The 24,401-nt window shown below is 41.1% G+C and overlaps 1 long non-coding RNA gene across 2 annotated transcripts in view; it reads left to right on the forward strand.

Annotated features, from left to right (window-relative positions):
- The window catches only part of LOC116663748, a 38,343-nt gene that overhangs the window by 4,422 nt on the left and 9,520 nt on the right, over window positions 1-24,401 (forward strand). For both annotated transcript variants that reach the window (XR_004320060.1, XR_004320059.1), the window contains exons 3-4: window positions 21,085-21,314; window positions 22,563-22,637. This is a non-coding gene — a long non-coding RNA (uncharacterized LOC116663748). The remainder of the gene's footprint in view (window positions 1-21,084; window positions 21,315-22,562; window positions 22,638-24,401) is intronic.

Here is a 24,401-nt window from a genome sequence, read left to right on the forward strand (position 1 = left end):
ATTTCTAGGATCTAAAATATGTTCCTAATTGTCCCTCTTGTAAACTCTGGAGGAGTCAGAATATGAGAATCATGAGATTTACAGGCTTGGAGAGTGTGTCCGAAGTTTGGACTTACTATGTGTAAGTGATTTTGATGTTTTCTGTATTAGTGTATTACATTCTACTTAATTAAAAAATATGGTTGTAACCTAGTACATTAGCTGTATGATCCTCTAACAGGCAGTGAACTGCAGGTTGAAAAACTGGGCGTTTACCTGAGAAATTTTACACAAGGGACAGGAGAAAGGCCGAGGGGAGAACAATCTCCGTGTTTCTCTAGAAAGTACAGTGCAGTGAACTTTACACTTTTCCTGGGGAAATACAGGAGCTGATGGAGTGGGCCTGGGGCCCGCCATAGATGTGATTTTATTAGAGACAGAAAAAAATCACTTTAACTGATCAAATACTTATTATTTGTGTCCTACGTGTAGCCACTGTTCTGGGACTGAGGGTACACGTGAGTGACACGGGCCTTGGCCTTCAGATGCTGTAGCTGCTGACTAGTGGATGAAGCTATCTAGGGAAAGCCCGTAGAATGGGAACCACAGAGGTCCAGGATGGAGTCCTGAGGAGCGCCCACACTGACAGGATGGGCAGAGAAATGGGAATATGCAAAGCAAACACACAGAAAGCAAACAGAGAAGGAAGAGCCTGGGAAGGAACAGCAGCATGAGGAGGGTGAGGCACCGCAGGAACCACGGGAGGAGCGCGTTTTAAGAAGGAAGGAGTAGGAGCGGCCAACCATGGTGAGTCTGCTGGGAGGTCAGGGAGGCTGAGGGCCAAAGGGGCACAGAGGTCCACTGGGGACTTCGGGGACAGCTGTCTCAGTGGTGTGGTAAGTCCAGATTATAGGGTAGAGAAGTAAGTAGGTTATCAGCTGTATAAACCGTTTGTAGTGAAATGCTATCTAGGTGATGGCTTTTGAAATGACAAGCTCAGGGAAACCTCACCTTGGGTTTATTAACATTTCTCATTCCAATACCTCAGCCCTGTGTAGGGGCTGATATGTTGCCACATCACAATATTCAGTTCTGTAGACTGAAAGGGTGTTGCTATTGAAAAGGTGTTAAGGCTTCTTTGTGCCAGTATATCCAGGACCATATCTGAGTTCAAGATAAGGATGGTCATCTTGCCATGTCAGTCTTAAAAAAACTTACATTTAAAAAAAGATGAAAAGATCAAATGGGAGACTAGGTCCTCTAGGATTGGGACGCTCTATGCATATTGAAATGGGACCCCAGGTCTCAATCTCCTTATGTGACATTTAGGTGATTGCATAAAACACTCAGCTTCTTTTAACGGGGAAAATGGACACCAAAAAGTTCCCGAGAAATGGGAATATAATTGGCTTTAAACAGGAGGGAGTCAAGTCGGGGTGTTAGAAAGTTGGATGAGGTAACAAATCATCCACCCACAGAAAGGATTGGTTATATTTTTATAAAGTGAGTTAAGTTCCATGTTCAAGGACATCTCCAAGTCTGGCTTGACATCGGGATCTGTGGCCGTGCATAGGAGGGGCCGAGAAAGTGCAGGTGATCCCTTCACGCGTCATTTGGGTTTTAGGGTAGAATTGGAGGGAGAAACGATAAGGATACAGGACCAGCTTTCTGCCTCAGCATCTGGAACTTGCCTGGCAGGGATGCCTGGCTTTGCCCTCTTCCGGTGTAGATTTCACTTTTTGGAATGTTGCGGCAGCCCTCTTACTAGAGAGGGAGGCTTCAGGAGGGAAGGCCCTCGGTAACAGCTCTAGTGTTGTGAGCAGAGCTTAGCCTGCTTCTTGCTTGAGGGGTAGTATGACACTAATGGTGGTGTAGAAAGTTGCTCCCTCTCTAACAGTGCGAGCAGGTTTTACAGGTTGCAGCCTGCCTCTTGTTTGAGGAGACAGAAGATGTTCTTCTTCCTGCTACTGGTCTCGACTAGCCTGAACAGGGTGAAAGGAATTCACTGAACATCGCCTGCTAGCTCACCTGTTCTCTCCTCTAGAGAAGGTGAGCGGCCCCCATTGTTGGTTTGCTGCGTAGACGTTCCAAAATACTGAGACCGCTTCGAGATATAATCTAGACAGGCTGACTCTAAAACAAGTCCTTGAAGTCTTATTTTGAGACTTTTTTCCCATTGTAGGGGAGCTACTACATCACATGGTCCAAGAGTGGGGTGGGATCCTTCAGGTCCTTACGGGAGACATGCAGTTACTTGGGAGCAGAGAGAAGGCAGCCCAAGAAAGCTGCAGTAAACACAGCTGAAAGTTCCAAAAGAGGGGATGCAAGTTCTACAGGCTAAGGGCAGTCCTGGGTCCCTCTTGCCTCCACTCCCCTCCAAAAGGAAGGAGTTTTGCCGCCAAAATAAGCCAAGGGCTAAGGCTATTTTATTAGTTATGCCTTTCACTGTGAGGTCATTTCATTAAGGGCTTTCCTAGTGACCACACACACACACCCCTTTTCTGTTTGTGTTTCTTAACCTTTTAATCATCTCTCCATGGGGTGGCTGACAAATCATTGTAAATAGCAATGCCAGGGACTCCTAACCTTCCCTAAACTCCCTGACTCCTGCCCTCAAAGTCCCAGACACCGATGTAGAAATAATCTCATTTTTCCTTTGGATCTTCAGCCCCAGTCCTGATGTAGAATGTTGGGAGCTACATTGGCATGCAGGAGGAAATTCTTTTGCATAAACTGGACATCAGAGGAAGAGTTTCTCCTTAAAATCTAGAATTTAATCCCTGCCCCAGGCCTTCCACAATATGGACAGCTTTCTTGTGGGCAATGCTCCAAACTCTCTTTCCCTAGCCTAGTAGGAGGAAAAAATCACAGGGCAAAGAGGAACCAGAGAGAGAGATTTCTAGAGAAGAATCTTATCCTTGAGTAAGGAGACTGCAGGAAAACCAGCAATGCTTGCTTAAGATCAATGTCCATATTGTTTATTAATTCAAAGACTCAGTATTTTGTTCATCTGGGAAGACTTTGGGAAGTTTTTGAAGTGTGTATATATGTCACTGTGGGAACTGACTTTTAAATGTGTATGAGGAGTTTTTTTTGGTTTTGGTTTTGACTTTTTTCTTTTTGGCCATGTACTGGTTAATTGTGAGTTGAGGAGTTCATTTGTTTCTAGACTGTTTAAGATCTTGTTTCAGGGAAGAGAGTGAAGTGTCTGTCTTTCAAAGCTGGACGGTGTGTAGGTCAAGGATCAGGGAGAATAAGGTAGGTCCTCAGTTGTCCTGTGCTGTCCCTTGCTCTGCACAGTGGTATGCTCTGCTTACATAATCTTATCTAGTTGCAAAACACAGTTTACTTCTCGAATGCTTAGAGTGGGATGTTGAAATAACTGAGGGACCAGAAGGGGCATGTGACAGAATTTGGCATCTGTTCCTGGATTAGGCTCCATTAACCTTTGCTATTCCAGTATTTCCTCACCTGTTAAATTGAACCACACAAAATTGTCACTTTTAAGTCAGCAATTTTATACAGGCTTAACCTGATACTAAACAAGGACATCTAGTGAAAAAGTGCTACCTCGTTGCCTTGGAATGTTTTTCCCTATTCTTTTATTAGACATATGCATTTACTTAATTTTGATGTTTGCTAATACCAATTTAGAAATTTCGATAGGTATTTGTCTGAAACACTTGAGGAAGAATCCATTTGATATTCTTGAGTCAAAAAGGTTGAGTAAAGCCAGAGTCCACCTGGAGACTTTCTGTCTTACGGGTGGGCACTGCAGGCTACACTGGCAGGCCCGCTCCTGCTGCCTTGGCTGACTTGTCCCCCACGCCCCCAATCCCCCGCCATCCTCTGCCACGTGAGGGACCAAGGGGTGGAAGTGGGAAGTGCTGTGAAAGGAATCAGATTTATCTTTTTGTTTCATTTAGGCACTGGCTCAAATTCACCCCTATAAGCCAGGCTTGAGAAGTGCCAAGTCCTCTGGTGTTGGCAGACACAAAGACTCCAAAGACTCTGCAGAGGACACCACTGTGGCTTCTGTGTTTTATCAGAAAACCCTGAGGACTTCTGGACACTGAAATAAATGTCCTGGTGCTAGAAATGCCTTCTGATTATAGCATATAGCAGCTGTGGACACGTCTTTACGCTCTGGCATCATCCCCATGTGGTTTCCCCTTCTGTGTCTTCTCTCTTGTGTTTTTCATCTCTATCTCTCAGGATTTGATTCTCAGTGAATTCTTCAATATGATTTTTGTCCTGAGAGATACATAGATTGGTTCACTAATTCATTAAAATAAACACAACCATTTACAGGACAAATTAAAGGAAGACTGACCTTAGATGCTTACCTCAGAGGAAGAGATTGCTATTGGATTTTTTTTTTATATATGAAAAATTCTTTATTTAACCTTTATTTTTGTTTGTTTTTTTTTTTTAACATTTTTTATTGATTTATAATCATTTTACAATGTTGTGTCAAATTCCAGTGTTCAGCACAATTTTTCAGTCATTCATGGACATATACACACTCATTGTCACATTTTTTTCTCTGTGAGTTACCATAACATTTTGTGTATATTTCCCTGTGCTATACAGTGTAATCTTGTTTATCTATTCTACAATTTTGAAATCCCAGTCTATCCCTTCCCACCCTCCACCCCCCTGGTAACCACAAGTCTGTATTCTCTGTCTGTGAGTCTATTTCTGTCCTGTATTTACGCTTTGTTTTTGTTTGTTTGCTATTGGATTTTGAATTGGTACCAGCAGAGACATATGGAACTCCTCTTGGATGTCAGTATTTTTTTATCAGGCATTTTGCATGGCTTTGGACCACGGGTGTCTAGGACTCCTTCAGGAGAATATTTTAGCTTCCCCAGAGTATAAAGTTCAAGACCTTGAGTAAACATTCCTTCAAATCTAAGTTGTTCAGCTCTTCACTGTGGAGTTAAGGCCCCCAAGCTTTCACCCTTGGCCCTTCTAGTCTCTCTCCCTCTATTTCTCTCCCTGCCATGATCCTGGATTTTCACGTAGTTTCAACTACCACTATTCTGTGGATCACTTCCAAATCTGCATCTTCAGTGCAGGCCCTGAACTTGGATCTTCAACCTTCTTCTTGATACTTCAGCCAGGATCTCCTGTAGGTACCTTGGCGTCAACAGAGCCAAGATGAGCTCATACTTCTGTCTTTCAAATGTGTGTCTCTTTCTTTAGTTGAAATTTCAGTCCCTGGGACTACTGTGATTGGATCTCCAGGCTGGAAATTTGGGATCTATTATTTCTCCTTTTTGCCCCCTGCCAAATACTGCCTCCCTGCTCAAGCTCAGCCAGTTGTCAATTTACCTCACATTTCTGAACATCTGTCTGCTCTTCCTCATTCTCCCAGTGCCCTAGTTTATGCTTCCAGCTCTTGCCTGTCTGTAACGAGTTCCTAACTGAGCTCCTTAGTGATTTCCTAGACAATCAGTCACCAGTCAGTGGTTCCCATTATCTGTTAGTGGATACCACAGGATCCTGGAAATTTTATTGAAAATGCAGATTCCTGGGCCCTACTTGTGTCAGTAGGTCTGTAGTATTGCTTACAACTGTGCAATCTATAAATGTTTGTTGAATGAATAAATGAATTTAAGGATTCTCCTTATACACTTGTATAAAAAAAAAAAAGGAAATAACTTTAGCTAATAGAACAAAATATTTAGTGATGCCCAGGAGTCGGAAGAAAGAGAGCTGCTTCTCTCAACCTGTAAAATCCAGAACAAATAAAATATTATATGATTAGTATGTGGAACATTCACATACCAACTCACTGGCACCGTAGAATAAGGTGTGCACATACCTGTCCTATGTCCATTTTCATTCATTTCAAAATAATTTTTTATTTCCCTTTTGATTTCTTCTGTAACCCAAAGGTTGTTTAGAAGTGCATTGCCTGGTTTTTACATATTTCGCATAGCTTCTCACCTTCCTCTTGTTGAGTTCTGGTTTTATGCTATTGTTGTCAGAAAAGATAGTTGATATGATTTTAATCTTTTTAAATTTGTTAGGATTTATTTTGTGGCTATCATATGATCTGTCCTGGAGAATGTATCATGTGCACTTGAGAAGAATGTATACTCTTAGGCTGTTGTATGGAATGTTCTGTGTATGTCTATTAAGTGTGTTTCAGTTCCAATGTTTCTTTGTTGGTTTTCTGTCTGGACAGTCTATCTATTGCTCATAGTGGGGTACTGAAGTCTCCTACAATTATTGTGTTGTTGTCTGTTTCTGCTATAAAACCTATTAATTGCTTAATAGATTTTGGTACTTGGGTTTTGGGAGTATATATACTTACAATTGTTATATCTTCTTATGTATTGACCCCTATATTGTTATATAATGACCTCCTTTGTCTCTTGTTACTCTTTTTGTTTTGAAGTCTATTTTGTTTCTCTATTGATTCTTTTTCCTTCTGTTTCTGTCTGCCTTTGAAGTTGATGATTTTGCATGATGATTTTCTCAGTCTTCCCTTTTAAAATATTTCATGTCTCTATCTAGATTTTTGCTTTGTGGTTACAATGAAGTTTACATAAAACATATCATAAATAAAATAGTCCTTTCCTGCTGCTAAGGCTTTACCTACATTCTTCTGTAAAGGCTCCATCCTTTTACTCTTCCCCTTTTATATTTTTGCTGTCACAAAGTGTCTCTTTTTATGCTGCAATTTCATTACCAAGTTGTAGTAGCTGTAGTCTTTTCCTTTAACCTTGACGCTGTAGTTAAGAGTCTAATATACTATTCTGAAACAAGAGTTACAGTATTCTAATTCTGAATATTTATTGCCTCAATCAGAATTTTGTGTACTTTTATCTTTTTGCTTCAACTTGAAGAACTCATTTCAACATTTCTTTTAAAGCAGGTCTACAGGTGGTGAACTCCCTTAGCATTCGTTTGTCTGGGAAAGATTTTATTTCTTTTCCATATCTAAAGGAAGATTTTGCCAGGTAAAATATTCTTGGCTGGCAGTTTTTATATTTCACTATTTTGCACATTTCATTCCACACTCTCCTGGCCTGTCGTTTCTGCTGAGAAATCTGCTGATAGCCTAATGGGGTTACCTTTGGGGGTTACTGTCGCTTCTTCCTTGGCTGCCTTTTAAAATTCTTTCTTCATCATTGACTTTTGACAATTTTGATACAATGTCTCTTGGATAAGGTCTTTTGTGTTGTGATAATAAGGTGTTCTATTAGCTTTGTGGATTTGTATATTCAGTTCCTTCCACAGGTTTGGGAAGTTCTTGGCTATTGTTTCTTTAGGTATGTTTAAACATGTTTGCTCCCATGTCCCTTTCTTTTCCTTCTGGGATGCCCATTATTCTTATGTTGTCTTTTCTAATGGAGTCAGATAGTTCTCATAGGGTTTCTTCATTTTTAAAAAATCTTAGTTCTCTCTCCTCTTCCACCTGAATTATTTTTATATTTCTATCTTCAAGTTCAGTAATTCTCTCATCCCTATGATTTACTCTTATTTCCAGTGCATCCTAGTGCATTCTTCATCTCATTCATTGTGTTCTTCAGCTCCAGATTTTCTATTTGGTTCTTTCTTAGATTTTCAACCTCTTTGGTAAAGTAGTCCTTCTGTTCATTAATTTTACTCCTGAGATCATTGCATTGCCTTTCTGAATTCTCTTGTAGCTCATTGAATTTCTTCATAATTTCTATTTAAAATTCTTTATCAGTTAGATCCCAATATTTCATGTCTTTGGTTCAGTTTCTGGAAAACTGTCATTTTCTCTTTGTGATACTGTATTACCGTGATGTTTCACAGTGTTTGATGAATATTGCCTCTGCTGCTGCATTTGAAGTAGCGAATGTCTTTCTTATTTAGGCAAGGCCTTGCTTTTGTTTTCCAGAAGGTGGTGCTATAGCACAAGTTTTTGGTTTCTCTGATCAGTGCTAACTAATTGCTAAGATCGGGAAATGTATTAAAAAAAAAAAAAGCAAAAGGTGACGGCAGAGCTGGGGGAGGTGAGTATTTAGCATCTGGGGCTTTGAGTGTGCCCGTACTTGCTAGGAGGTCCTCTGGTGGAGGTGGAAGCGTCCCAGAACCACGCGTGGTTCTCTTGCCTCCTGGGGCAGACAGCAGGAGACGGTTTCCTTCAGTTCTCTTTGTCTGCCTACATCCCTTTTCTTTCCCTCCAGCTAGTCACTCTGATCTCTCCTGAGAGGGAGAGCAACTGGTCCCTCCAGTTTAGCACACATGGTTGGGCAGAGCCCCACACTCACTGCTTTCACCCTTCACCTCTGCCAGAAAAGTCATGCTGGCTTCCTATCAGACTGGACACCACCTTCTCTGTTGTCACTATCTCTGCCACCACAGCTCTACTGCCAAGTCCCTTCCTTTGTCACTTCTTCCTGTGTCCAGTCCACTCACTTATAGATATCTGATTAGTTGTAAATCAAAGGGGAGAGAAAAAGGGAATGACTCATGCCACCATGCTGCTGATGTCACTGATTATAAAATTTTGATGTGCAGTCTAATAAAATTTTTGAAGTTTCTAAGTAGCTAAAACTAGTCCATTTCCTTAAAAAGTTAAAGTTGCAAAATTTTACCTTAATCAGCCTCAATAGTCACTTTAAAAAATAGTAATGAAGATGAGGTAATGTGGCAAATAGATATGATAATAATATATCAAATTAAGAAAAAGTAGGCTATGATATTATATCCATATAAAACCTGAAACCCTAAAACTCCCAGAATAAAACATAGGGGGAAACCTCCTTGAAATTGATCTTGGCAGTGAGTTTTTGGAATTGTCACCAAAAACACAGGTAAAAAAAGCAAAAATGAACAAGTGATACCACATCAAACTAAAAAGTTTCTGCGTAATAGAGGAAACAAAATGAAAAAGCAACCTGTGGAATGGGAGAAAATACTTGCAAATCATATATGTGAAATGGGGTTAACTTCCAAAATATGTAAATAACTCATACAATTCAATAGCAAAAACCCAAATAACCATTTGAAAAATGAGCAAAGAACCTGAATAGATACTTTCCCCAAGAAGACATAAATGGCTAACAGGTATATGAAAAGATGCTCAGTGTCGCTAATCATTGGGGGAATGCAAATCAAAACCACAATGAGATATCACTTCACATCTGCTAGAGTTGCAGTTATCAAAAATTCAAAAGACAAGTGTTGGTGAGGATGTGAAGAAAAAAGACTCCTTGTTTGTTTTGTAGGAATGTAAACTGGTGCAGCCACCATGGAAAGCAGTATGGAGGTTCCTCAGAAAATTAAAAATAGAGCTACTGTATGATCCAGCAGTTCCATTTCTGGGTATTCATCCAAGGGAATTGAAATCTCTATTTCAAAGAGATATCTACATTCCTATATTCATTGCAGCATTATTTACAGTAGCCAAGACACAGAATCAACCCAAGTGTCCACTGACAGATGAATAGATAAAGAAAATATTGTCTATAGAGACACTGAAAAACTATTCATCCTTAAAAAGGAAAGGAATCCTAACATCTGCAACAACATGGATGAACCTGGAGGACATTGTGCAGAGTGAGGTAAGCCAGACACAGAAAGAAAAATATTGCAGTATCTTACTTATATATGGAATTTGAAAAGGCCAAACTTGTAAGAACTTCTACTTTACAGAGAGTAGATTGGCGGCTAGCAGGGGGCTGGGGGTGGGGGAACTGGGGAGATGTTGTTAAGGGTACAGACTTGCAACTAATAGATAAATAAGTTCTAGAGATCTAATGCGCAGTATAGTGATTATATTAACAATTCTGTATTATAAACTTCAAAGTTGCCAAGAGACTAGATCTTAATTGTTTACCACAAATGATAATTATATGATGTAATAGAGGTGTTAGCTAACTATGGTGGTAATCATATTGCAATATCTAAATGTATCAAACCAACACATTGTACACCTTAAACTTACACAATCTTATATATTAACTATGTCTCAATTTAAAAAAAAACGATTAGTAACATGTCTTACACAAAGTAAATAATAAATGGTGCTTATTCATTAATCATGGGGCTAAAAACAACCCCTATCACATATTTTCATTATAAAAGTTATGTCTAGTCTCAAATTTTCTAAGTTCAATGACCATATTTTTCATTATCAAGATATTTTATTGGTTCTTTTCATATTTTAGTTCATAGTCATCAACTTGTTTATATCATCCTAATTAAAAAGATAGGTATATTTCTTTGAGGAATTTAAACATATTTACCTTAAAGTCATTTCAGTTTGCTCTACTCATCCCTTGGCGAAAAATTCTTCCATTTGTTGTATTCCATGGCAGTAGTCTATGGTTATAGGTTTACAATGTATACAGTAATTTACATATAAATGTTAGTATTGTGCATATGAATTGTACAGATTATAGTATTTTCTGAGTGTGATGACTCCTCTTTTATCATTTTTCTTGTAGACAAATTGCTTTTGACATCATACACATTAAGACAGCTGCACAGTATTTTTCAGAGTACCTGTCAGGAAGTGCCTGTGTTAACACGATAATTAGAAGAGGAGTTGGGGAAGCCTTGTGAGTTTGAGGAAAAGAAAAAAAAAAAAAGGAGAGAGACAAATACTGGCAGTGGGCGAGGAAACCCCTGCCAAGTTCAGTATTTTCCGGCTTGGCTGGCAGAGAGGTGACGTGTGAGCCCAGCTTTGTATGACTGCGTTAAAGACCCAGTTCAGCAACCTCCCTTCTGATTCTGTGCTTGTTAGGGAAGCTTCTGGTTCTGATTTGGCTTCCTACGTAGAGCTGCCTATAGGGAGGAGAATGTGGTGGTCATGTAGATTCTGGGTAGTCTCTTCCTTTTCTAGTTGTTATGATTTTTGTTCTGCCACTGAAAAGAGCAAAAAAAAAGGGGGGGGCTTTCTGGTGATATTTTGGGTTCGCATCTAAGTTGACTTTCAGAGAGAAAGCAAAACGGGCCACAGGCCAACAGTAGAGTAGATTGAATTCAAGAAACAGACAGAGTGTTGGGAGCACGTTCAAGAACATAGAGCAAAGGTCAGCAGGCAGCCTCCTACTGGTGGTATCTCGGGGCTCCTTCTAGAGGTCTTAAAATTATTTAAGTTTAGAGAAATAAAGCAAAATAAAATACAAAATATAGCTTCAAAGGAGTAATAAAAATAATCACACTGTATGAAAACTGATCTTAGAAACAAAGAACAAAAATTCATAACCAGCTTTGGCCAATGGGAAAATCCTTTCATCCCCTTCTGTGTCCTTTTGACCTGTCCTCCTTCTTCTTCAAGCACTCCCTAGCTGCTGGCACAATGAGATTTTCCAGGCTCATCTTTTACTTTAACTGCCCCAGTCTTGGATATCCCAATCATTGGGCTAATCCAAGCATCAAAATTAATAACAAGAGTAAATAATAGTAAATAAGTAATGATATTAACAAATTATCTCCCACTGAATGAAATAAGAAACCATGCACCTTAAATGAGTCTATCTATAATAAAGAAAGGATTTATAGTAAACATAAATATGAAAATGAATCATTAAAATACACATAAATAAGCAGAAAGTTTTATGAGGAACGATACAACTATGTAGTTTCAAAGTATCTCCCTTATGAAATAAAAGGAAAAAAATAGATGTTGGTCTCTGCCCTTTTTTTCTGACACAGGGCTCCTGAAATCTTTGTAATTTCCAGGGTGATGGGAATGTCTTTTGTTCTAACGATGTGACTTCTTTAGTTCTCCCCTTCATTCTCTTGAGAAGGGAGAAGGGCTGAAAATGGAATTAATGACCAATCATGCCTATGTGATGAAGCATCCATAAAAATCCCAAAAGTATGGTGTTTGGAGAGTTCTGGTAACCACATATCAGGAGAGTGATATCCCCCAGCTCCACAGGGACAGAATGTCCTGCACTTGGGACTCTCCCAGACCTCGCTCAATGTATCTATCCATATGCTTTGTCATATCCTTTAATAAGCTGATAAACATAAATAAATATTTCCCTGAGAACTCACAGGATTCTGTGATCCACTGTAGCAAATTAATTTAACTCAAAAAGGGGGTTGTGGAAACCTCCAATTTGTAACCAAGTCAGGTAGAAGTTGTAGATAACATGGGGACTTACTACTTGTGTTTGGCATCTGAAGTAAGGTGGGGAGCAGTCTTGTGGGACTGAGCCCTTAACCTGTGGGATCTGACACTATCTCCAGGTAGATTGTTGGAAGAGTGCAACTGAGATCACTTGGCATCTGGCAGGGTGCAACGATAGAAACAGATTCACTTCTGTAATATTCTGACAGAGGTGCATATCCTTGATCTAACAATGAGGAAACATCAGATAAACTAATTGGGAAACATTTTTTTTAAGTTACATTATTTCACAAAATAATTCAAGTTGGGAAATAGTTCACAAAATTATATTATTTTACAAAGTAACTGGTGATAGTGTTCAGAAGTGTCAAGGTAGTGGGTGTCTAAGAGGGACAGAGGGTCTGATCCCAGCTGAAGGACACCTTTGAGGCAGGACAACTAAATGTGAAGTGAGATTCTGCACGGAATCTTTTGACTGTAAAAGACTTGATTGAGACAATTGTCAAATCTTAAATAGGATCTGCTGATTATATGGTTGTAACTCATCAATGTTAATTTCCGGATTTTGATATTGTGTAGTGTACAGGACTAAGCACTTAAGTGCTCAGGGGTGATGGGATATCAGGTTGGTAATTTACTAGCAAATGATTCAGGGGAAATATAAGTGTTTGTATTGTGCTTGCAACTTTTCTATAAATTTGTGGTCATTTCAAAACACAAAAAATTAAAGTGATCAATTATTCTTGAAAAGAGGTTCAGAACTGGCTTGATAAGGTTCTTCAGGTACAACAAGGATTGTTATTAAGAGGGTCTTTTTCATCTGCTGAGGAAAGCATAGGGATTCACGTTAGAGATAAGTAAGTAATTTCACTTCTTTAATTCCATGAGCTTTAAATGAGTCTATTTAGCAGAACGGATTTATGATAGACAAAAATACAGAAATTAATTGTTAAAATAAGATTAAAAAATGAGAGCTAAAAGTGAGATAAAATGAATAGGGAGAGTAGGAATTTATATAGAATAAAACCTAAAATAAGCACAAAAATTACCTTTGAGCTCCCCAGTTTTGCCAAGGCAAAGAAATCAAAAGAGGTTACTTAGTGGTTATTATACGATAATAAGCATAGCAAATCACTAGGGAACAAGGTTTTTCATAGCTTTGGTTTCTAAAAGTAATTGTGATGCAGACATTTAAAGAGACTTTAAAAAATAAATGAGCTATATCTTTAACAGCATTTTGCAAAAAAAAGAAAAAATCAGGGACTCTTTTTTTCAAATAGTCATTTCTTATGCCACCCCCAGTAAAACTTAGGGAGAGACTATGGGGTATAGTTCTGAGAAGGTATTTCTATCCAAAATTATATTAACATAGTTCAGGCAAATAGTATTTTATTTGATTTGATACCTCAGTGAGGCTTAGAGAATTAAATTAGTTTGAAACCTGTACTGAGTATGAGACTTTATGCTTATTTAAAATATGGATAACTTTTAAAAAAATTTCTTAAACCTTAATTTTTGTGGGGGGAGATAATTAGATTTCTTTATTTACTCTTAGAGGAGGTACTGGGGATGGAACCCAAGACCTCATCCATGCTAAGCATGTGATCTACCACTTGAGCTATACCCTCCCCTCTATGAATAATTTCTTAGTTCCTGGAAAGAGGCAGCTTAGTGCAATGATGAGGGGGATGGGCTCTGCAGAAGTGTCTGGTTCCCTGACCAGGAGTCCTGGTTTCACTCCTTATTAGCCACGTGACCCCAGACAAGTTACTGCTCCAAGACACAGTTTTTTTACTTCTAAAGTGGGAAAACCACAACGCCTCCTCATAGGTTGTCGAGGTTAAGTTAGATTACATCTGGAAATTACTTAGAATAATGCCTGACACATTGAAAATATTCAATAAATATTAGCTATTACTACTATTATTATTATTTTGTATTTTGCTGAAAGATAATCAACTCCCATAGATGACTGAAAGGATCACACAGTGTAAAGGGAGCATGGACTATGAGACTGAGCGAAAAGGAAAAAAAGAGCTAACTAGAAGCAATGGTCCCAATTATTGGAGTTCTACTTTCTTAACTATTTTGAAAGTAGTTAGGAGGATGGTGAAATGGAAAGAGCAAGGAATTTTGCATCACAGAGATCTGAGTCTGGGCATTGTGTTTTGCCAACTGCATGACTTTGTGCAACCAGCTAACCTGTTTCCTGATGTATATGAGAGATGAGTTTCCGTTTCTTGGCAGGGTTTGGGAAAGATTAAATAAGATAATGTACAAATAGCAGCTGGCCCTGCCATCCCCTGACACTCATACCAAGGCAGACATCAGTAGTCCCTCTCATCACTCTGCCTGAGCTCAGATCTGGTTCCAGAATGCTGCTCAGGAGAGTCTGGGAAGTCCCTACCCCAACCAATCAAATATGAAACCCATTTGTGATCCTGGAGCCCCATGATTTAGTTATACTACCAATAAACTCAAAGTAGGTTTAATTGTGGAGCATACATAAGAAACAGTTTAGCAGAATATATTTTGTTACTTTAATGAGAGCAGCTGCAGTGGAGTGGTGCCAAGAGGAAGCCATTTTGGAGTGGACTAAGAATGGAGGGGGTGGAGAATGTGGGGGTGGCCAAATCAAACTTATCTGAAAAGAGGTGGTAGGCAAAGGGGAACGGATGAAACCACAGCTCAGCACAAGGTAGGGGTGGTGGTTAGCGTATTAGAGAAGGTTTTTGTTTGTTGTTTCGTTGTTTTGAATAGATCAGGGCAAGTTGAACACATTGTAAGAGGAAGTTAATGAACCAGAGGGAAGATACAGGGAAAGGGGATAATTGATGGAACAAGCTGTCAGAGGACGCAGGAGGGGACAGGACTGTAAGTTAAATGATTGCTCTTGGAAGGAAGCAGAGGTAGGAGGTCAGGAAGGAAAAAGAGGTGGCAATACACAATATTTGAGAGTTGAGGGAAGCAAAGAATGTAAGAATGTAAGACTCAGCTGGGTTTTTATCTGTTTACTGCTGTTTTTCTAGCTCCTGGAACAATATTTGGAACATGGTAAGCACTCAATAAATACTAATTGAATAAAGTGCAGAAACAAGTATTTTGCGTCGGTGAGGGACCGTTGTCAAGATCTAGATTTTAATGCTTTCTCATGAACTTCCTTATGGATACAAGTAGTTGCTATTGGAGTTTTGGTTTCACTGAGTTTGGCATTTCCTTCAGTAGAACGAAGAAAGTCCATGTGATGAAGAAAAGAGAATTAAAAAGCTTGTAGCGAGCTGTCTAGTTGTCTGCCCCCGAATCCCCCTGTCTTTTCCAGTTGGAAACCTTCTACCTGCAACAGTCTCTCGGCCCCACCCCAAGCCTCTCAGCTCCACCCCAAGGGTTGGAACCATCCTATTTCCCAATAGGGAACTATGAGGAGACACATTGTTTGCTCCATACTGAGTCAGATTTAAGGCTGATTCTGCACCAACCTTAAAGCTTCTGTAAGTCATCAAATTTCGTATGTATCTGAGAAGGCGTTGGAAATTACAGTATGTTATATAGTTGTCAGATGTTGTTTTTTCACAGAGCTGGTTCCATGCTCTTTCCAGCTCTGCCCATGATTCTAAGACCCCAGTATAAAAGTAGACAGGTCATCTCCCTGGGCCTTGACAGATGTAGGAATAAGGCTCCTTCCCCATCTTGAGCCTGAGCCCCACCCTGGCTGGGTCGCAATCTAGCATGCTTTAAGCTCAGAGTCCTTTGTCTCTGTTGCTGCTGCCATGGCCCCTACTTCTGTCAGCTGCTGCCTCCTGTGGCATTCTTCACTGTGCAGCAGGATAGCTGCCCATTTGTACCTATTACTATGAGGAAATTTCACCTTCCTTGGTTAAAAAAAAAGCTCAAAACTCTGGGATGTCTGGACCACATGGCCTTGGCTTTTGCCTAAGGCTCACATTCCTTTTGAGTCTGTGTCTGATCCTACATCACTGTGTTGGCTAAGGGGCACTGCATCCCCCCACGTTTTTTCTTACATTGGGCGGGGACCCTGTGTTGATTCCCTGGAGCCCAACTGAACCAAGAAGTTCATAAACAACAGGAAGTGAAGGGGCAGTAAAAGGAGGTACTTTCATTGATCTTGTTTAGGACTTGGTTTACTTCCCTTTAATTTTTTGGATGAATACATGGATGCCTCTGCTCCTAGCTCCTGGTCTACCATCCTCATGGTGGTTCCTGTCTTTTATACCCACCAGCTGGGAGAGTGTGTGCCTTCCATGGTCTTGGCATGGCAGTTCTATGTTCCTGTCTTCACGTCTTTTCTCTGAGTGGTTGGCATTAGGGGTGGCCTCCCCATTCAAACACAATCCAACCTACTTCCAGATACGAGTGTGTCTTTATGGACATCACCAGGAAATCATAGCACCCTCTCAACAGCTCAAAAGATGTGCCCATATATTCTTATCTGGTAAGAGCAGGGTTAGTTTTCGTAGCTTCCAGTGGGATCTCCTTGTTGCCTGCTTGGACAAACTCCCTTGTTTGAAGTGGTACATGGTTCAACTCTATTTGTATGGGTGTGTTCTGGTTGTGGCTTGATTCATAGTTTCTATAATCAAGCCCCCATTTGACAAGAGAAGAGAGCCACAACAGGCAGGATGTAAGGTAAGATTTCTGGAGACCAAGATATATTAGGAAGCACCAAATGTTGCATCCTATTAATTACTCAGACTGAAAGAATAAGCACTAAATCCATGCCAGACAGCACTCAAAGCTCTGTAAAAATCCCTCCATCCTGAGCTGTTGGCATTGTGCACAGGACCATCAATAACCAACTTGTAAACCTGTGGTGGTTCCAGGTGTGACGAGACATTACACGTAGGAAATTGTGAAACTCATCTCAAAAATTTCCACCGTCTCATCGAGATAATACTGCATTCCTCTCCTAATGAAAACCTTGCAGTGAAAATAAATAATAATAAACTTAATATTTAAAGTGTAAGCAATGAAGCAAAGCTTTTCAAAACTTCTTTTCACTTTTAAAAGGGAAAAACCTGCAGGAGAGGAATATTTTCAAAGGACAAATATAAAGCTGGACAAAAGAAGCAAGACATGGGAAAATGCCCGTTTTCTTCTGGCTGTCATACTTAGCAAACAGCAAGCATGGTGAGGAGGCAAAGTCACCATTTTGGTAAATCTGTGGAAATAACAAGTATTAACGCAATGAAGGGAAAAGTCTGTGGGGAAGTTTAAATGAAGAGACGCCAAGCAAAAACTTCCTGTCCCCATTCGTGGGCTTAGGCTGGAGCTCTAGCTGTGGGCTCTGGTTGGAATATGCACGGTAGAGTCTAAGTTCAAAGGAGCAAAGCGAGAAAGAGGTAAGTTGGTAGCTCACTCATGTGCCACCAGCGTGTCCCATCCATCACTGCTGCCTGAGGGTTTCCCGTGAAACACCAAAGTCACTTGGAGACAGCCCTAATTAAGCACTCATGTGGCTTTGCAGGACCTCTGCTTTTTCAATTTTTTAAAAATCTGGGTCATGTTCTAATATGAAAACTTCATTCCTGGAGAAAAAGCAAGAACTGCCACCCAGGAAATACCTACTCAGTTTTCCCCATGAAAGTTTAAGTTTGAAATGTGCATGTTGAAGGAAGCATGTTTTGTTACTTAGCCGAAGATACTTTTCCAGACATGATCCAACTTGGCAGCTTCTCATGCAAGAACTTCCTATAAATGTATTGCTTTCTCCCTGTAAATTCCTAGAAGTGAACTGGCTGGTGTAAGCTCTGCCCTCCTTGACTAATAACCAGACTCACACAAAGTTGCGTTTAAATAAATAGAACAGCATTTGACACCACCGAACTGCTTCTCCAGGTGTGAAGAGTATCCCGATGAGTCAGAGGTTTATACTCGGTCTGGTTGCGAGGTTTAGTGCTGATCTGGATCTGGATCTGGATCTGGATCTTGCTACTTAAAGAGCAGTCTAGCAGCATAGGCGTTACCTGGGAACTGAATAGACACGCAGCCTCTTAGTCCCACCCAAACCTGTTGAATCAGAATCTGCGTTTTAACAAGAAGCTCGGGTGATCTGTCTGCTCCTGAAGCCTGGGCAGCACTGGGAAGGGGAGGAGAAGGAAGCTGTGTGGAATGCGCTACACCATGAAGCTGGAGCTGTGTGGGCTTCAGCCATACCTGGAACCACCCGCCCCTTCCAGGTGTCGTTAGATTTCTGGCTAATGATGGGCTCAAGGTGTTTTATGAGGGTCTGGCAGGTATTTTGCAGGTGGAAAAAGACAGAAGAGTAGCAAGAATGAAATGGTCAGGACTTGTAAACGCAACAGAGTTTCTCATCAGCTTCCAAAGACTATATTCTCCACCCTTCCTCAAATATCTTCCATGTGGTTTGTCTACACATCTAGGTGACAGCCAGGCCCTGGTGTTCCTTGTAGAAATGGTGGGGCTTGGAGACCACCCAGCAGGTGAGGGGGAGGCTGGAGGGAAGCCAGACAGAATGTGAGCTCCATTTGCCCAGTTCAACCAAGGCAGCTCTGCTTTTATTTGCTTTATGTGTTGAAGTTCCATTTAAGATTTGCTGAATAATTAGCAAGCCTGTGAAAACCACTGCCCAGAGCAAAGAGCACAAGAACTATTCCCAGATCAGGCAAAAGCAAGACAGCGTTGTGTGAAGAGTTGTGGTTTTTTGGAGTCAGACCTGCCTAGGATTGAATAGCTCTGCTCATCTCAGCAGACTTACACTTTCCATGCCTCAGGGTTCTCATCTGTGACCTGGAGGTACCAATGCTGGCTAAACACGCACCTGCTTTGTCCAGGACGTTTCCTTGTTTACAGTTGTTGTCTTTGCATCAATATTAATGATCCCCTTTGCTCTCGAGAGTGTCTTGGTTTGGATGATACAGGCACCCTAACCAATAGCTACCTCGAGGTGTTGTTTGAAGTATTTAAGATTAGGTAACTGCAGAGCTTGCTGTCACCTCAGTGATTTTACTGTAGGTGCTCATTAAAGACGGCATTCTTGTGACCAGAGTGGGTACAGAGTTACCAGTTTTGAGTCGGTTACCCTTGGCCTTGGTATTCAAGTTCAGCTGATCAAACCAGGGGAATCTCTGTCCACACCCTTTCAAAGTGAAGCATTGCACTTGTTCTTTTCCAGTTTCTGCCAGGGCCTTTGGTGGACTTTTCTGCTCTCTGAATGCCTGAGAGGGCTGTCTGGGGTGGTCTTTGTTCTTGTAAGGAGGTATTTTAGGGGCTTGTTAGAACTGTGCTGTGCTCTGGCGTATAGAGTGAAATGGCAAGGATAGAGGGGGTTACAGTTTACGTTCCGAACCTTCAAAGAGACAACCTCCTGGCTCCTAGGTACAGAGCTCGAGATCAGCCATCTCCACCTGAGAGTTCTCCTCGAGCCTCCTTCCTTCCGTGGGTTCCCACGGCCAGACTAGGGGATTGGGTCATATTACATTCTACACTTCAAACAGTGCTTCAGGAAAAGAGGCAGTGTTTCCTGCCTTTGTGCAGTTAGAGCCTTGGGGTAGTGTTCTTAAAATGCATTAAGGGGAAGTGGAATCTATGCTGCTAAACAAACAAATCCAGCGTCCAACATTTTGGGTGGCACAGGGAGACTCTGTGAGGTGATGTTTTACTCCGTTCTGACTGTGCTCGTTGGGAAAAGTATCAGGGTTTGTTTTTTAGACTAGAGCAGAGGGTTCCTCTGGAAAAAGGGTTTGAGATTTAAGAGAAGGTTGAGTGTCAGTAAAATCATCGCCTACACAGCTTTTCCATTGGCATCTGTACTAGTGGAGACCAAGGCAGCAATTGTGTTGGGCACAATCATGGTATTTATCTCACCAAGATGTATGTAAGATGTCAGTATCTTTAATTCATAGCTGGCCACCTGCACAGGAAACCAGGCAGACAGAATATACTTTAGCATCCTAATTTAAACCTATTATAAAAGTTTTTTTTCTCTTTTGAAAAGTGATAAGGAGATTCATAATCTATGGTTTAGGTAGACACATACCAACCAAATATTTTTAAGAGTTTTAAAGCTTTTAAATGGGAAGAGCTATACCCCAAACCTTTCAAGGGTCAGAGGTCAAAACAAATCTCACAGTGCCACATGGTATGGGTCTAAAGGTCTTTATTAGGGAAAGGGGATTTTCATGAAGAGAAAGCACAGATTCTCCATCCTTTCATGACCCACGGAGAAGCCTGCTGGAAATGCAGCATGGGCCCCTTTTTACAGGGTGACCTTGAGAAAGCACTTATTGATGAGCCAATGAGCAGGTTGTCTGGTACCAGGCAGTCTGCATTTGGGGTGCTAATTATGCACTGAGGCTGTCTGGGAATGCTGGCAGCCCAGCACCTTGGCTTGGGAACCCATGAGAAGTTACAGACCCTCTACAAAAGGGAAGGGAGCCACCCGTCCCTGCGAAGCTGAGTTTTGATGAAACCCTTCCCACTAGAGAGGGGAGGTGAAGCCCCCTTCCCAAGTCACAGCTGGCTCATTTCCAGGTAATCCAGCATGAGCTCCTAGGGACGCTTGTGGGCAGTTCTGGTCATTGCATCATTGCATCACAAATATGCTCAGATATAATAGTGTCTGAGCGTATTTCACAAAGTCTAATCTTGGCTGTTGGCAAAGCTGAAATAACCTCTCTCACACGTATCATTTTGGTGTTAAAACCTTGTCCCACTCCAGCTCCATCATGAGCTGTCAATGCAGCCGGCCCCATCTGTGCAGATGGGAACCAGAACGTCAGCCTGGAAATAAAATTGGAAATCTGTTCTTCCTGCCATCGATAGGTGAATCTTTGACAGTGAGGCAGTCACAAATGGAGTGCCAGAAGTCCCTAAAATAAAGCTACAGTTTCATTCAAGTATGTAGAGGACCACTGGTTTTCTTAAAAGGTGTGTGCCACCCATGAATAGCAAAGCTGCCATTCCAGGAGAACCGTGAAGTAGAGGAAAGCCTGCGTGTACACTGTGTTGTTCGAGTCTAGTCGTGAGCTGTGTCCCGGTCCTCTTGCCATTTTCAGCTGCACTTATAGTTCCAGAGTCTGCAGGGCACTGTTCTCCCTTCTGCGTGGCTCCTAGTGTGAGGTTGAACTCAACAAGGAACGCGCTCACCCGGCTTCTCTTACTCTGCAAAGCAGCAACAAACTGATGCAATCTGTCAACACCCAGCAGAGCTGAGAACTCCCTGTCCTGTGCTGGGTTTCAGACTCTTCGCCCTCAGTTGTCGTTTGGGGATTGCCGTTCTGTCCTGGTGAGTGCGCCCTTCTTCCTCTGAGCACGTTACTGTCAGCTGCTTCTGGGGAATAAAAAGCATCCAGAGAAGTAAGGAATAGAATACAGCAAAGTATAAAGAAAAACACAGTCCGTTATCACCCACAGCCTGGGCCTCCACACACCGTTATAAGAGAAATTGAATAGTGCTAATAGAAGTCCCTCGATCTCGTATCTGCAATTCTGAATTCCCCAAAAGCCCTGAAAACCGATTTGGTAGAGAAACCTGACTCGATTTCATCCAAATGATGAGATGCATAGTCTTTTTTTTTTAAAAAAAAGTCTCACTTAGTATGAATAATCACACATCACTGCAAAAATACTAACGTGCTTGAATAGGGTAAGTTGCCCCAGACTCTGCTGAAGGTTTTATATAATATGGGTGTACAGATCATATGGTCTTTTAAATCAGAAAAATTAGAATTCCAGAATACATCTGGCCTTACGGGTTTCATAGAAGGGATTATGAACATGTACATGTACCCAAGTGGGAAAAACCAGACAATACAGGGAGGCACGAGATGAAGAGGGAAGTCTCCCCTCCCACTCATCAGCCCTGTCCCTCTTCCTAAAGGTCACCACTGTCATCAGTTCCTTGGAATTCCTTCTAGAATTTATTTTTATGAATATGACATGATTTTGTGAAATAATTTTTACAAAAAGTATATTATAAACACCATTCTTGGATATTTTCCCATGTCAGCAAATAAAAGCTCTGCCTCATTTATTTTAGTCTCTGCCTAGTAGTCCATCATACAGATGCAACATGATTTATTTAAGAAGCCCCAAATAAGGAACACTATGTGTGTGTTTTATTTATTTTTATTTTTGGTGGGGGCATCTTGTATGAGTATCTTCCCACAATGAACATCTTGGCAAAAAGAATTTTGTGAATATGCCCATCAGTTAAATTCCTACGAGTGACAGTGGATTCAGTTTCTATTTGGGGTGATGAAAATGTTCTAAAATTAGATGATGATGATGGTGGCATGTCTTTATGAATACACCACAAACTATTGAATTGTACACTTGAATGGTTGAGTATTATGTATGTGAGTTGAATGTCAAAAAGCTGTTTAAAAATTCCTAGGGTCTGAGGGTGTGCTGTAAAACGTTTATAGTTCTTTTTATAATTAGAAAGGTGCGCATTCAGTCGTATCTTCACCAGCCCTAGTCTCTGCCTTTTTGCCTGAGCTCTTACACTGAGATGGTCATTGTTTGCTTATAGGAATCCCCCTGAGCCTGGGGCCTGGAGGGACTTTGCTGAAAGCTCTAGCCATAGAAGGTATCTCACCTCTGACAGGTAACATTTTGCTTCTGAACTGTTCCTGTTGGCCCAACCAGAATTGTTTGGTGGGTGTGACCCAGGCCAAGGGCTTTCTCCTAGGGTTTCTCATGGGCCAGGAGATGGGAGGCGGTTGCTCCACCAACAGGAAGAAGTTGGTGCAGTCTTGTGTGGGCACATCTCTTATCTGTAGGAGTTAGTGTCCTTGGACATGAAGGTATATGGCCCTACCCTTCAGCAACCAACTGTCCCAGGACCGAACATGATCCTGCCAGTCTTAATCTTGCCAATTTTGATAAGATTTAGTCTTTTAACTAAGACTGCCTTATATTTCTTTGTATTTCCCACACTAACACATTTCAGTAACTTTTAAATGTTTTCACATGTAGCATCTCATTTAATCAGCATGGCAGTCCTGTGAGATTTATTGTAGTATTTGTATTTTGCAGATGAGGAAACTGAGACGACAGCCAGAGACTTGTCAGGGACACATAGCCATTAACCATACAGAACCATCCTGGGCCCAAGATCTCATTAAGTTTGTGTCTCACAACAGCCCTGTAGGGTAGCAAGATCATAGCTCATCACTCCCATTTTACAAAGGAAAAGACTGAGGCCAAAGTCACATCGTGCCAGTGGTAGAGCTGCCCTGGTTTCTGTACCAGTGCTCTTCTACCATACCGTTCTCTCTCTGGACGTGCAGAGGAAGAAGAATAGCTGCAGGGCAGGCAGTGCTTACTATTCTTTGTCAGCCTCTACACCAAACAATTTATGTGTATTAGTTGAATTGAGAAGATGGCTGTGAAAGGGAGCAGGGCCCTGTGGTCCTCACCCTCACTCCTGTCTCAGCTGAAGAAAAAAATGGCCATATGTGAGGGGAGGGGAGGAATGGAGGATGCAATATTTTTTTTCTAAATTTCACCCAAGGGGTAAGTAAAAGCTTTGAAATCTATAATTAATCATAGGTATCAGAAAATAAAATTTATTTGCCTTCAAGAAGCTGGAGATGGTACAGAAAAGTACCAGCACGATCGGAAAGACTTGGTGAAGCATTTAGCGATGAAGCCACCAACCTCAACTTTAAATTGACCTGGAGTTAAAAATATTTATATATGGATAGCCCTTGAATTCATACCCCTGAAATGCCCAGGATGGGTGTCCCGGAATTATTAGGTTCATCCAATTGTAGTTCTCTATGTGACAGAAGTCTGGAAATTTAAGTAACTCCAGTGAAAAGTGTTGCTAAAGATTCTGTCTTCAGGCCTCTCATTCTGTCTCTCTGTCTCCATCTCCTCTCCCTGAAGCATCTGCCATGTGTTTGGTGGCTATAATTTTCATTAATAAATCATAGAACCAATTTCTTCTCTCTCCACCCCTTTAGATTCTGGCCTTAAAGTGTTTGTCTTGTTATTTGGAAACCTCTGAAGAACTGAGTGAGATACGTATTTTAAAAATTGATTTTCAGATATTATTCTTTCTTTTGGTGACTCATTCACTCTCATGGCTTCTCCCAAACCCACATCTACAGCCCCAGCATTTCTCAAAGCCCCAGCATTTCCTTTTAGCTGTCTGTGGACAGTAACCCTGAGTGGCCCACTGGCCCCTCGAACCCTCATCTTCTGCCAATCTCTAACTTCAAGGTTTTCTTTGAGTCTTCTTTACTTTTCATACCAAGTCAGTGAATTGTACCTATAGTCTCCTCTCTACTCCAAAGTACCCATCATCATCTCTCACCTGGTGTATATAAAGACCTTGACCTTGTTTCCAGTGGGCACTCTTTTC

Source organism: Camelus ferus, chromosome 5 (assembly GCF_009834535.1).
Source record: "Camelus ferus isolate YT-003-E chromosome 5, BCGSAC_Cfer_1.0, whole genome shotgun sequence".
Taxonomy (NCBI): domain Eukaryota; kingdom Metazoa; phylum Chordata; class Mammalia; order Artiodactyla; family Camelidae; genus Camelus; species Camelus ferus.